This window comes from Mytilus galloprovincialis, chromosome 2 (genome assembly GCF_965363235.1).
Source record: "Mytilus galloprovincialis chromosome 2, xbMytGall1.hap1.1, whole genome shotgun sequence".
In the NCBI taxonomy this organism is placed as follows: domain Eukaryota; kingdom Metazoa; phylum Mollusca; class Bivalvia; order Mytilida; family Mytilidae; genus Mytilus; species Mytilus galloprovincialis.
The window spans coordinates 810,963-824,087 of record NC_134839.1 but is presented as its reverse complement, the minus strand read 5'-3'; the positions used below and the strand labels follow the sequence as shown (position 1 = coordinate 824,087).

General features: G+C 34.0%; 1 long non-coding RNA gene across 2 annotated transcripts; it reads left to right on the top strand.

Annotated features, from left to right (window-relative positions):
• The first annotated feature begins 6,524 nt into the window (after nucleotides 1–6,524).
• LOC143062636 (uncharacterized) lies at nucleotides 6,525–10,802 on the top strand. Of its 2 annotated transcripts, none has more exons than XR_012974801.1 (5): nucleotides 6,525–7,156; nucleotides 7,988–8,165; nucleotides 8,644–8,710; nucleotides 9,021–9,092; nucleotides 10,449–10,802. It is a non-coding gene; the product is annotated as an uncharacterized LOC143062636 (long non-coding RNA). The 2 variants fall into 2 exon arrangements; XR_012974800.1 differs by having other exon boundaries at nucleotides 7,988–8,189.
• Nucleotides 10,803–13,125: the final 2,323 nt, after the last annotated feature.

The following is a 13,125-nucleotide window of genomic DNA, read 5'->3' as shown; positions in this document are numbered from 1 at the left end:
AAAATTTATCAAAGTGACATATATATTCCATATACTTGAAAATAAGAAGTAATTGCATTCATAAAACAACATTGACATTAAAACATTTATCAATGTATACTTCGTACAATGAATGAAAAAAATCGATAAACAATAGAAAATTATATAAGCGACGATCATTTGTTCTACAGTGATTCCCGCTTAAATGTAAAACCATGTCACATGACAGTCATATGATTTGAAAAACACAAACTGGGGCAGCATGTGCATACATACTTTTGCCGGCCAAAGTGGATTTAGGACTGATAATCATTCTGGGAAGGGTAGACTGTTTTTGACCTTAATAAAATGGCAGAAATTGCATTATCTTTACTAATTCAAGCAATAATAACATTTCTGGACAGAGTTTGAGGCATCTATGTTGTAGTCATATGACCTTCACCATCATGTTATGAATAGTAATTATCGATGACGTCACATCTTTTGTTTAGAAATATAAAACCCAAAACTAAATTGGTGCGTCATTTCTGGTCCGCGTCAAAACAGGTACCAAGACGATATTATAAAATTGAGAATGGAAATGGGGAATGTGTCAAAGAGACAACAACCCGACCAAATAAAAAACAACAGCAGAGGGTCACCAACAGGTCTTCAATGTGGCGAGAAATTCCCGCACCCGGAGGCGTCCTTCAGCTGGCCCCTAAACAAATATATACTAGTCCAGTGATAATGAACGCCATACTAATTTCCAAATTGTACACAAGAAACTAAAATTAAAATAATACAAGACTAACAAAGGCCAGAGGCTCCTGACTTGGGACAGGCGCAAAAATGCGGCGGGGTTAAACATGTTTGTGAGATCTCAACCCTCCCCCTATACCTCTAACCAATGTAGTAAAGTAAACGCATAACAATACGCACATTAAAATTCAGTTCAAGAGAAATCCGAGTCTGATGTCAGAAGATGTAACCAAAGAAAATAAACAAAATGACAATAATACATAAAAAACAACAGACTACTAGCAGTTAACTGACATGCCAGCTCCAGACTTAAATTAAACTGACTGAAAGGTTATGATTTCATCATATGAACATCAGGCACAATCCTTCCCGTTAGGGGTTTAGTATCATACCATCATAACATATATGAAAAGAATAAGAAGAACATAAATATGATCAAATTGAATATGTTCATATCTTTTTTTTTACCATGCCCTTAAACCCATTATGTTATATAATTCAGAGGTGCGGGAAGGTTATACTGTTTCTTGTAATAAACTGTTCTTTTCATTTGATCTTGAAAATTGTTATAAACGGTACTTTTTTCATATCATATTTACCTAATTCAAGTTCAAGATTCTGATCATATATTCTAAATTCAATATAAAGTTTACGAAATTCAAAGTTTGAATGTGGTTAATAAAATTCTGTCTCAGTATCTGTTTTGAGATCTTTGTAGAGAAAAAGTTTATAAAAAGTTCACATAAGTGTTCAATATTAGTTTTGTAGAGGTTTTTCATGATATCATTAATACACATCTTGATAATTTTTTTAAAGTTATGACTTCCTTTTTATATTTCAAGTTTTCGATTGGTAACCGGCTTCCAACTTCTAAACTTCAAAAGGTGATCCGCTATCTATATTAAAAACAAAACGTATCAACAATGGTGTTACTACAGTTTGCACGAACTTTTGCTCCAATGGGTGGTAGGTATGAGTCCATCATACATACTTCAATGTTATAAGTTAATGCATGTTTGGCTAATGAGTAAAAAACTGTATTATTTATATATAGATAAATCTGATGTACAGTAGTTGTCGTTTGTTTATGTAATTTATACGTGTTTCTCGTTTCTCGTTTTTTTATATAGATTAGACCGTTCAGTGGTTTTCCCGTTTGAATGGGTTTACACTAGTAACTTTTGAGCTCTTTATAGCTTTTTCTTCGGTATGAGCCAAGGCTCCGTGTTGAAGGCCGTACATTGACCTATAATGGTTTACTTTTATAAATTGTTATTTGGATGGAGAGTTGTGTCATTGGCACTCACACCACATCTTCCTATATCTAAGACCTTTACATCAACAGAATCAGATTTGTCAATCCAGTCAATTCTCAGTCATTTCAGCTGAACGGACGTGCTGGGCCAGCTCTCCTTTACCCGCTATCCTCGATGAGGGTTTACCTTTGGATGGATCAACGACTTACTACTTTAGATGACAGAAGTCAATCCAACGCTGTACAGTAAACGTTTGTTGTGCGTTTATTCCCGCGTCAACATGCACTCCAAAACCCATTGTAGATGAGGGAGTGTTATGCCGATTGACATCCGAGGGCTGTATCCTAGGTGTTAGATGATGGACCTTCATTTTACTGCCTCACGGCTTTGGTCCTGATAATGCTTCCTGTCATCTTTAATACTACGTCCATGACTCATCTACCAGTATTACATCATCGAGGTTAGCGGGCTGCCAAGCTGACTAAACTGGCCCTGAAAGCAGCCGTTGTGAAGAATATAACATCAAAATAGTCAATATACCAAACCAAAACAACTCACAAAATCAAGATGGTGTCCTCCAAAATGGCGTCCACCACCTGGTCCTGACCGATGACACAATATTATTCAAACGCTCATCAAACGCCTTCGGGCACCGAGCCGACCGTGCGAGGGATTTATAGCCAGTCAAGGTCGTTAAAAACTTCCATTTGTATCAGATTTGAGCTTATTACACTTTCTCTCTCTAGTTATCTTTCCAGTCAGTAGGTACGTGAGATTGAATGAACAAACGAATGATTCAGTGAGTGAGTCAGTGAGTGAGTCAGTGAGTGAGTCAGTGAGCGAGTAAGTCAGTGAGTGAGTGAGCGACAGATCGGGCGAGAGAATAGGAGAGAGTGATAGCGTGGAGGAAAGAGAGAGAGCGGGGTGGAAAGAGAGCGGGAGTGAGAAAGCGAGAGTGCTAGAGTCGAAAAAAAGAGAATTGGTTTGGCAGAGTGATATTATGTGAGTGGGTGGAAGAGGGAAGAGAAAAGTTGGAATAGCAGAGTGCGAAAGCGAAAGAGAGAAAAAAGTGAGATTGTGCAACTGAGAGTTAGTTAGTCATATAATGCATATAGCTATGCAAAATAAACTAATGTGAGTTGAAGACTTGAAGTGGTAGTGAGGAGAATTGGACTGTGAGAATTGGAGCTGTAAAAGATAAGAAAGATGAGGGATAGACACACGGTCTAAATGATGTCGACTTACTCAACTATAGGTCACCATACAACCTTCAGCAATTAGCAAAATCCATACCGTTCAGAAAGTATAAAGAACCCGACAGTTGCATGGTTACTAACATACTATCAAGAAAAGTCTTTACTATTCAAAAGAAGGTGCAGTTCTTTTGAAAATGTTTGTTTTTATGCCCCACCTACGATAGTAGAGGGGCATTATGTTTTCTGGTCTGTGCGTCCGTTCGTCTCCGTCCGTTCGTCCGTCTGTCCCGCTTCAGGTTAAAGTTTTTGGTCAAGGTAGTTTTTGATGAAGTTGAAGTCCAATCGACTTCAAACTTGGTACACATGTATCCTATGATATGATCTTTCTAATTTTAATGCCAAATTAGAGATTTTAATCCAATTTCACGGTCCAATGAACATAGAAAATGATAGTGCGAGTGGGGCATTCGTGTACTGAGGACACATTCTTGTTATAATATGCAAAATACTTCCAATAGATATATTTACTAAGTTAACATAAAATAAATACAATATATGTTTGTCAGCCTTATTCTTTTAAAGAGTCGAATTTGAAAACTACCTAGCTGATATCATACTATAAAAAGGTCAGTGGTTCTTTGTATAAAATATATAATTAATCGCGGCCGTATGTAATCATTATGTTCCTGTAGAAATAACTTTCCTAGGTTAGGTGAGGATTGAGGGCACACAAAGGTGTAATCGCGTGACATTCTTCATGATATGTCTATACCAAGTCAGGAGCCTCCTGTAATTCAGTGGTTTTCGTTGGATCATTGTCTGTGAAACAATTCAAACGAGAATACCAACGGTCCACTTTATACAATACAATTATCATCATTTTTTGTTCGTAAAGTAGGCAGTTCGTTTTCTCGTTTGAATTGTTTCACACTCTTCATTTCAAGGCTGTAAAATATATATAACCGACAATACGGTATGAGTTGTGTCTCATTGATGGAGCCGTACATTGAACTATAATTGCCTACATTCACTTCAATTGAACTCCGTTAGTTGTTTCATTGGCAATCATTCGCCATCTCCTTACTATTATACTAATCACTTCCTTTACAATAGTAAGTTCACTTGATACTAAACTAATGCTTATTACTTTATAAATCTTTACCATGGGAATTTTAAAGTACTTTCACTTTCATTTAAATAAAATTAAATCATCAATAACATAATGTGTTTCCATGGTGCTTTGTTTATAGGATCACAAATCCAAGAAAAGCATAATTCAATCTAATTAGATTGGGCATAATTTACCGTCACAGTACACACAAATATAAAATATAAATACTTTTTGTAAAATTTTGTATTGAACGAAGCCTTACCTAAGATCTTATATCTGAAAGATTTGCATTCGGAAAAATCTTGTTTTCATTTGACATATTTCGGGTCGTGGCTAAAGCTAGGTTCACACTGCCATTCAGACCAGCTCGATCAATCTCGATCCAGACAAAATACGCGATCGGGAGACTAGTCTGTCTCAATCGACAAGAATGTTAGGGGTGGTCTACCTTGGTTGTCATCGATCTGACTTTCTACCCGAGAGTTTTTGACATGTCAAAAACATTCGAATAAGGATCGAGAAGCCAGTCACTCGAGAAGAGATCGAGAATTCGTCGAGTAGCGGTCGAATTGTTCGGGAAAGGATCGTGTAGAGATCGAGTTTGGTCAGAATATAAATAGTTTACCGATCAGTACTCGATCATTTTGATCTTTGCTCGACTAATATTCGATCAATTCCCGATCAACGACAACCTGTACGATATGTGATAGATTAACTCGACTAATGCCCGATCGCTTCTTGATCACTGCAACTTCTATATATTTTTCATCCCAGATAAACTCGACCATTACCCGATCTCTACACGATCACATTCGACCACTCTTCGATCTCCTCTCGGCCATACACGAGTATACATGACTGCTACACGATTCTCTAAAAATGTGTGCAGCTCTGATTAACTCTCATAACTTTGCTTCTGCAAAAATATCTTGTCACTATTTATTTTTAACTGTACACAAATTCCTCCATATACAGTTCGCGTCTGTACTTTTGCAAGGAGGTGTAAAAGTTTTAAAGAGAGAACACCGATACTAAAGGAACAATAAAACCCAAAGCTCAAACCGACACAGACATAGCGAAAAAACGAAAGCCGACGAGAAGACAAACAGAAGTGAACATAACACAACACACACAAAAAATAAAAACATAGCAACACGAAACCCAATAAAATCTGGGATGATATCAGGTGTTTTGGAAGGGAAGTAGATTCTGCATTTTGGCCTCAGAGGATTTTTCAAAATATGAAAGAACTTGTGCATTCAAATTCATTATTAGACAGCTGATGACTAATTTAGCCTTCAAAGTTAGTTTTTGGGCTAATGGGCTCTTTTTGGTTGACTGTCCCTATTTTCCGTATGTCAAGAAATTTTTGTAGTATAAAAATAAGAAGATGTGGTATAATTGCCAATGAGACAACTCTCCACAGGACACCAAATGATACAGAAAATAACAACTATATATGTCACCGTACGATCGAATGTTTACAAACACTTTTTTTTTCATACGCTTTTTGAAACAGTTTTATTGAAAAATGAGACGAATGACAAATGATTTTTATTTGAACTTGTGATAGATATATGTAAACTGTTTCAGAAAAGGTATCCTCAATGGGATTGAAATTCTATTTTTGGTCAAATTTTTGGAAAATATGTCTTTGCCCCCTTTTTGCAATATTATTAGTAAAAAAAGGCAGATTGCTGCCAAGGATACACCAAATATAAATATATTGAACTATTCAACTACTGGGTATCAGATCTATAAAAAATACTGATTACATACATATGCACATATATGGCTCAAACAGTAGGCTTAATTTGTAAGAAAGCAAGGAAAAGGGGATGGTAGTATTTATGTATATTGCTATCTTACAACAGTTCTTATCCAGTGACAAATTTGATTTTGAAGAAAAGAGCAGTAAAACTCCTATAACAAATCAGCGTCCGATTCTACTTTCAGGAAGTTTTATAACAATTGGTTCCTCTTTGTTCAGCTCCTGCAAGTCTCTCATACTTATGATTTTGCCATTTGATTAGGGACTTTCCATTTTAAGTTTTTCCTCGGAGTTAGTATTTTTGTGATTACTTTTAATACTGCCCACACAGTGGTTGCCTTGTCAGCAACTGCATATCTAGATTTGTCGGCACCCTTTGCTGTCTACCCCGCCACAGCTTTAAACCTGTCTATCTGAACCTTAACCAATTTTCTAAACAATCCAACTGCTTGATTTCCATGTAGATAATTATTTTAAGGTGACTTCCGATACTAAGGGAGATAACAACATTTTACTGATGTAAAACTGGTTCCCGTTTAAAAATTTAGGATATATCGCCTGTATATCTAGGTCACGGTAACAGTTCCGATGTCGTCTGTTGTCAACGTGTGTAAACAACTTCCAAGTTACAGCTCATCGCTCAGAAGAAAGGAAGGTTTATCATAAAGGATAAATGCATGCGTTCTTTAAAAATAAAGAATATGAATAGCTTCAGCCTGAAAGTTCACTCAGTCTTAAATGATTCTCAACTTATAATATCATATGATATAAGTTTTTGGAAGTTGGAGAAATTCGGCGTCCGATCACAGACAGTGATGTTTTGTTTGACGAAACCTGGAAAGAAGGTCGACGGCTAGCTCTGGTTGATCACCGAGCGCAGAATATGTTCGTTAAGATGTAAAACTGTCGCCTGCGGATACTGTCTGTGAACGGAAATACGACCTTCAAGGCTTGTACCAGGAGGTGGAGGCCGTGGAGCATTTTGTCCATACCATATCGTTGTAACTGCAGTGCATGTAACCTGCATATCATGTGTGACAGTGTAGAAACGAGGGGGAAAATGGGACTGGTGAATTTTTTATCAATTCAAAAGCTGCACATGGTAAGAGAGTTCAATTTTCTCTTTACACATTTTACTGGTTGGAGAAGGTGTATGGTTTCATGTCTTGAATAAATGAACCTGCCCCACACCTCTCTTTCAATTTTCTTTCTTTAATTCCACTCTATTATGGTCTGGGGTTTATGAAGTTTGAGGGTAAAAAGCTTTATTTTGAGGGGAAGTGCTGCCCAAATTTTTTATGAAGCTGGACTTAGTAATTTTTCTGGAATTTTGCCCCTGGAAGTTATTTATCATTTTTGCAATGAACACAAAGACATCTATACATAAGGGGCTTTTTAGTTTTGTATCCAAAAGGAGTGGATTATTTTGTAAATACTTATTTGGTAGCAATTTAATATATAACCATACATAAAATTATAATTGAAAAAGTAAACAATTGCAGTCACAATGATTCATTCACAAAAATAATGTTTTACAAACTCAAAATATTAGTTTTCTTTATTTTATAATCAGAATTTTCATATTAAGTCATCTTTTGCATGTGATCAGAGACCAAGTGGTCTGATACCTTACATATTTAGTCATTTAAAAACACCTAGAATGATGTGTAGAATGCAGGATAATGCATGAAGGCAAAAAAGAAAATTAAGAAGGGGGGCACCCATTCTCATTCCACATTATTAGAAATAAATGTGAGTCTGTGATCTATAAGAATAAAGGTAAACATGAATGCACAATCATATTATATAAATATAAATTCAAAAAATCAATTGTATATTCCAAATAAAATTATGAACTCAAGTCTAAATAGTTTATAGTTTATCTAATTAACCAATACATGTGCAAACTGACATTTCATATCATATTTTTCAGTAATGATACATGCAGGAATTTGTGCCACACATTTCAACAATTTCCTTAATGGATTGATAGTACTTTCTGTGAATTCATCATACTTAAAGAAAAAGGAGAATTAAACTGGAAAGAAAATATTTGCAGTTGCAAAAGAATCCTGTAAATAAAGTCAAAAGAAGAAACAGTTTTAAACATGGTTAATTTAATGAATCATTAGAAGGTAATTAAACCTTTAGTCATATAATTTCAAAGTATTTTTTGATAATTGTCCTAAGTAGATATATAAAGTATAACGAGGACCATAATTATATTCATATTTGCACTTAAGCAGTCATAAAAATGAATTAACAGATCTTGGTAATAATTTCAAGTTTAGGGTCAATATTTCAAATCAATTTTGTGGTAAAGCATTGTTATATATACTTGAAGACTTTCATGTATAGAACATGACAGAATTTGTTTCAACAAAAATATTGAACTAGAATTGTATAATTTCAACAAATTTAATGAAACCTATTTGGTTTTGAAAGCCTTTATACATATTATTATTACAAATTTCATTGTTAACAGCCTGAGTTTCCAGTTAATTTTAAATGTAATATGTTTTAGCTATAGTATTTGAACACTGCATGCACTTTCATTTATTTTTATTTGTTATCACTTTTTTTCATTAGGTTGAAGCTAGTTTTGTTGCAGAATTGCAAATGTTTGGTACTGGTTGAAACTATGAAAGTAATACAGGTAAATTTAAAGAATTTAGACTTTAACTTTATTAATAGAAAAGATATTCCCAAATGTCAAGGTGAAAGTGGACATTGTAGATTCTAAACACCCATGTGAAAGCAACAGTCTTCTATGGTGAGAGGATGCCATACTTAGCATTAATGCTCTTGTTATTATATGGAATATGGCTTTTTTATCATTATTTTCACTATTTTGATATTCAACAACCAACATTGATAACAAGCAATATAAAACTCTCACTTTTTATGAATCCTATATCATATCAATTTACTTATTTAATTTTTGTTATATTTGTTATCAATTGTAGGTCTCATGGTTATCATTTAACAGCAGGTTATTAGCAGCAGTTTTGTAGAAAAATGAAGGATGACTGTCAATGGTAAATACATACATTTTAGGATAATTACATGTAGTTACCTTTGAAAAAAAACTTAGGTTTCATTTAAGACTTTTTAATCTGATAATGGTGTTTTGCAGGCATTTATAACATTTCTTTTTGGACAATATATTTAGTAGACTCAACTATAAAATGTAGGATCATGTAAACTTGTACACAGATGTCACTGACCTACATTTTCCACTTCACTGACTTTGGTTACATTAAACATCCAATTTCATATCCAACAAATGTATATCTCAGCAACTAAAAGGTGTCAGATCATGCAAACTTATATATACACTCTCAGAGTCTCAGTAACTCAGCTTCCAGGCAAAGAAGGTCACAGTGATCCACATTTTACACTATTGATTTGTACTTTATTTTATAATTTAAATACAAAGTATATTATCAAGACTGCCACTGGTTCTTATGTGCCACAATTTTGACAATGAAGATAACTATGTGATGTAGACAACTTATGTTTATTTCAAACTTGGTCACATGCTGTATATGTAAATTTTTACCAAAAAGAACAGTTCAACTGTATTGATTTAAGGTATATGATAAAGGTCACACCTATTAAATATACATGTATACCTTGAATTTGAATTGGACCCTATAATGCTTCCTATATCATTTATGTTGTCAATTATTGCAATCCAAATTGCCATGATTGTACACAAAACAAAAACCACTAAAAAGGATGGCCATCATATGCAAAAGCAATATAAAATGCATACCCATCAGCTGACCTAATTATTGCAATCACTTCAAAAACCTGGCCATATATCATATTATAAAACTCTTAATGAGTACCTTTGTTAGTCAGGTATATATAGATTCTTACACTGCAACAAGTGTATTACGATATTTCTCCACTCGAGACAGTTAAATTTTATTATTTAAGGCGCGAGGCTTGCCGAGCCCTTTAAATAATAAAATTTAACTGTCGAGAGTGGAGAAATATCGTAATACACGAGTTATAGTGTAGGAATCTGTTTCTCTAATGCTTTTTATCGTTCTTTTTCAAAGATTTTCAGAAAATTGTGCTCTTTATATGCGACGTCATCAGGCAAGGTCGCCTTTTTTCATGACGTCACAATAGGAAAATTGAGAAGAAAACAAAACATTTTGACGTCATAATCAAATTTCGACTAATCATTTGCCGAGAACAGATTTTTCACTAGTGAGGAGAAATATTTTTCTCACACCGGTCAGGAAATGTGAAAATAGCAAAAAAATTAGAGAAAATATAATCTTTTTAAATTGATGTTGTAAGCATGATTGGATTAATTTTGCACTCACTGAAATATTATATAGATTTAGTAGTTTATTAGTATATATTACACCTTTCAGGTAAATGCAGCAATGGAATGTTCCCCTGGAAAATTTACGCAGAAAGTTTGGGAAAGTATGAATAAGAAATTAGAGAGGCAAACAGATAACCAGAAAACAAAAATTTTAAAAGAAAAGAATTACCACTAATAGTAATATGATATATCTGACTGGGAACAACATGTTCTATTCAATATGGAAGGATTTACAATTTTGACTGAGAACAAAGTGAACTCTAATAATGCTATGACTATCAATAAGTACTTGACTGAATCAGAGGAGTAAACTATTTACATATTTGTAAATATAACAGTTATATGTTTGCTTGATTATTGAGGCATTCAAAATAAAGAAAGTTGAAAAACCTTTGAAAAAGTTATTATTTCATCATTTTTTGGTTATAAATGTTACTATGACAACTGAAATATATAATGTATTATCATTATGCTCGATCAAACTTAAATCATTAACTGAGGAAAAGGTGACAAAGTCTTTTTTAATCCATTTACTTGCATGACTGTTACCTATGAATCGATAATTTAAAAAAAAATATATTTGGTGATTTTGGCTAACTTCTGAGTAATTTATTTTGCTCATTTAAGACCACAGTAATGCTAATATAAGCTGCATTAAAATGTTTCATAATATTTGTTTACATTTACATAGAAGCCATGTGTTGTTGGTCTGAAATCATGGTATTTGATCTGCCATTGTCTGTTAGGTTGTTAATCTTGCACATCAGAACAATGCAAAAACTTGAATTTTCCAACTTCATGTCCTGTTGCCATGGTAACCGTTGTTCATAGAAACCAAAAAATTGTTCTCATTTGATTGCCTTGTGAAACTGTATTATTCTGTGTTAGTTTAACAAAGGATATGACTACATATGTCACACTTTGATCACCGATGATGAAAGATATACAAAAAACTGCTGTTGATCACTGTTTCGTTAGGGGTCACAAAAACATTTTTCGTGCAAAAAATAGTCTGGTGACCCATATTTTTTTTTATTTCTTTTTAAAGCTCTTTGTTATGACCATCTTATGTCAAATTTAAAAAAATATTCATTGGACCATTTTTTTGGAAATTTAAGAAAAATAGAATTTTTTAACAAAATCTGTGTTTTTTTTTGTGGAGCAGTGTTGATGAAATTAGAGACGAAATCAATGAAAATGAATAAAACTGCCATTATTTGTGTTTTATTTACATTTTAAATAATAATTTTGTAATAAATGAAGAACAAACCCTTCAAAATACTTTCAAAGGCTTGAAAAAAATCCAGAGTTTCTACATCAGGTATGTATTTATGCATACACGTGATGTACCAACTTTGGTGACCGTTACCATGGAAACGAGTCTGGTGACATACTATTTTTAACTCAAATTTTCATAGAGGCCATTGCATAGTATATGTATGCAAATTTTAAGAAAAATTCAATGGTGAAAAAAAAATTGCTATATCTGTAGGGATCCACCTTAAATGTAAAATTTTACTCAGACCTTCTGTGAATTACTAAATCTAAATAAATAAACTGGGAACGTGTCCATTGTACACAGATAATTACCCAGCTTGCATATATAACGTTATAAAGAATCATTACTCAAGTGGTAAAAGTGACGCCACCCAAATTCGCACTTGATCTGTGTATTATGGTATTGCTTTTGATAAAATTTGGTTGAGGTAAAATAAAATTAGAGAACGGAAACTAATTGTTGGAACGTTCGTTTACGTACTCACGGACGGACATGGGTAACACTTAATGCCTCCTCCGCTGCAGTGCCCGGGGTGATATAAAACAAATTCAGATGTTTTTATACTATAATTGTACATACCCGATCAATGCCCGACTATCCCTACGACCACTACACGATCAAGTCGATCTAGTCTGGCCGAGATCAGGCTGAGATCGAGTATAGTCGATTTGGTCAGCTAGTCGAGTAAAGATCGTGTAGAGATCGTGAATTGATCGGAATTATCGAATATGCATTCAATTAGTGGTCGGTTTTGAGTCGTGATCGAGTCGTTAAGGGGTCGTGAATGGTAGGGTTAAGGTCGTGTACAGTCGGATAGCAATCGGGAAGAAGTCGTAAACAGGACCGATCAAGAATTTGGTCACGCTTGGTCGTGGAAATTTGGACAATCGGGATCATCGAGTCGATCTTATGGGCAGTGTGAACCTAGCTTAACATTCATGGAAAATTGCAAATGGGTTCGCATTTCATTCTTTAAAGCACGTTTTTATTCTAATCATTCCGAAACCAACAATCAATCCATCAAATTAACTAAAATTTCTATCCTACTGCTAGAACTACTACAACAAATTACACTCCGAATTTATAGTTCTAAGATTTTTCAAAGAAAGTTGTTATTTCAATAAAAATGCATTGATTTTCTAATATTGGTCCTGCTAATGTGAAATAAATATAATTATATATATAGATATAGAAATTGACCCTTAATTAACCTTAACTTTAACACCGAACCTTTAACAAACTAGTACAAAAGAACTCTCATTCCAGACTTTGAAAGAACTCTTGATTACAGACTTGAAGTAGTCTCGCAGGCCACATATTATGACATCTACCTAGTAATAGTAATTGTAAATACACCATTATAAGATATCAATACTAGTTCTAAGCACCAAATGGATCGAGTTCGTTCTGAATTTAAATCTCAAAAAGAACAATGAGGAGGCAT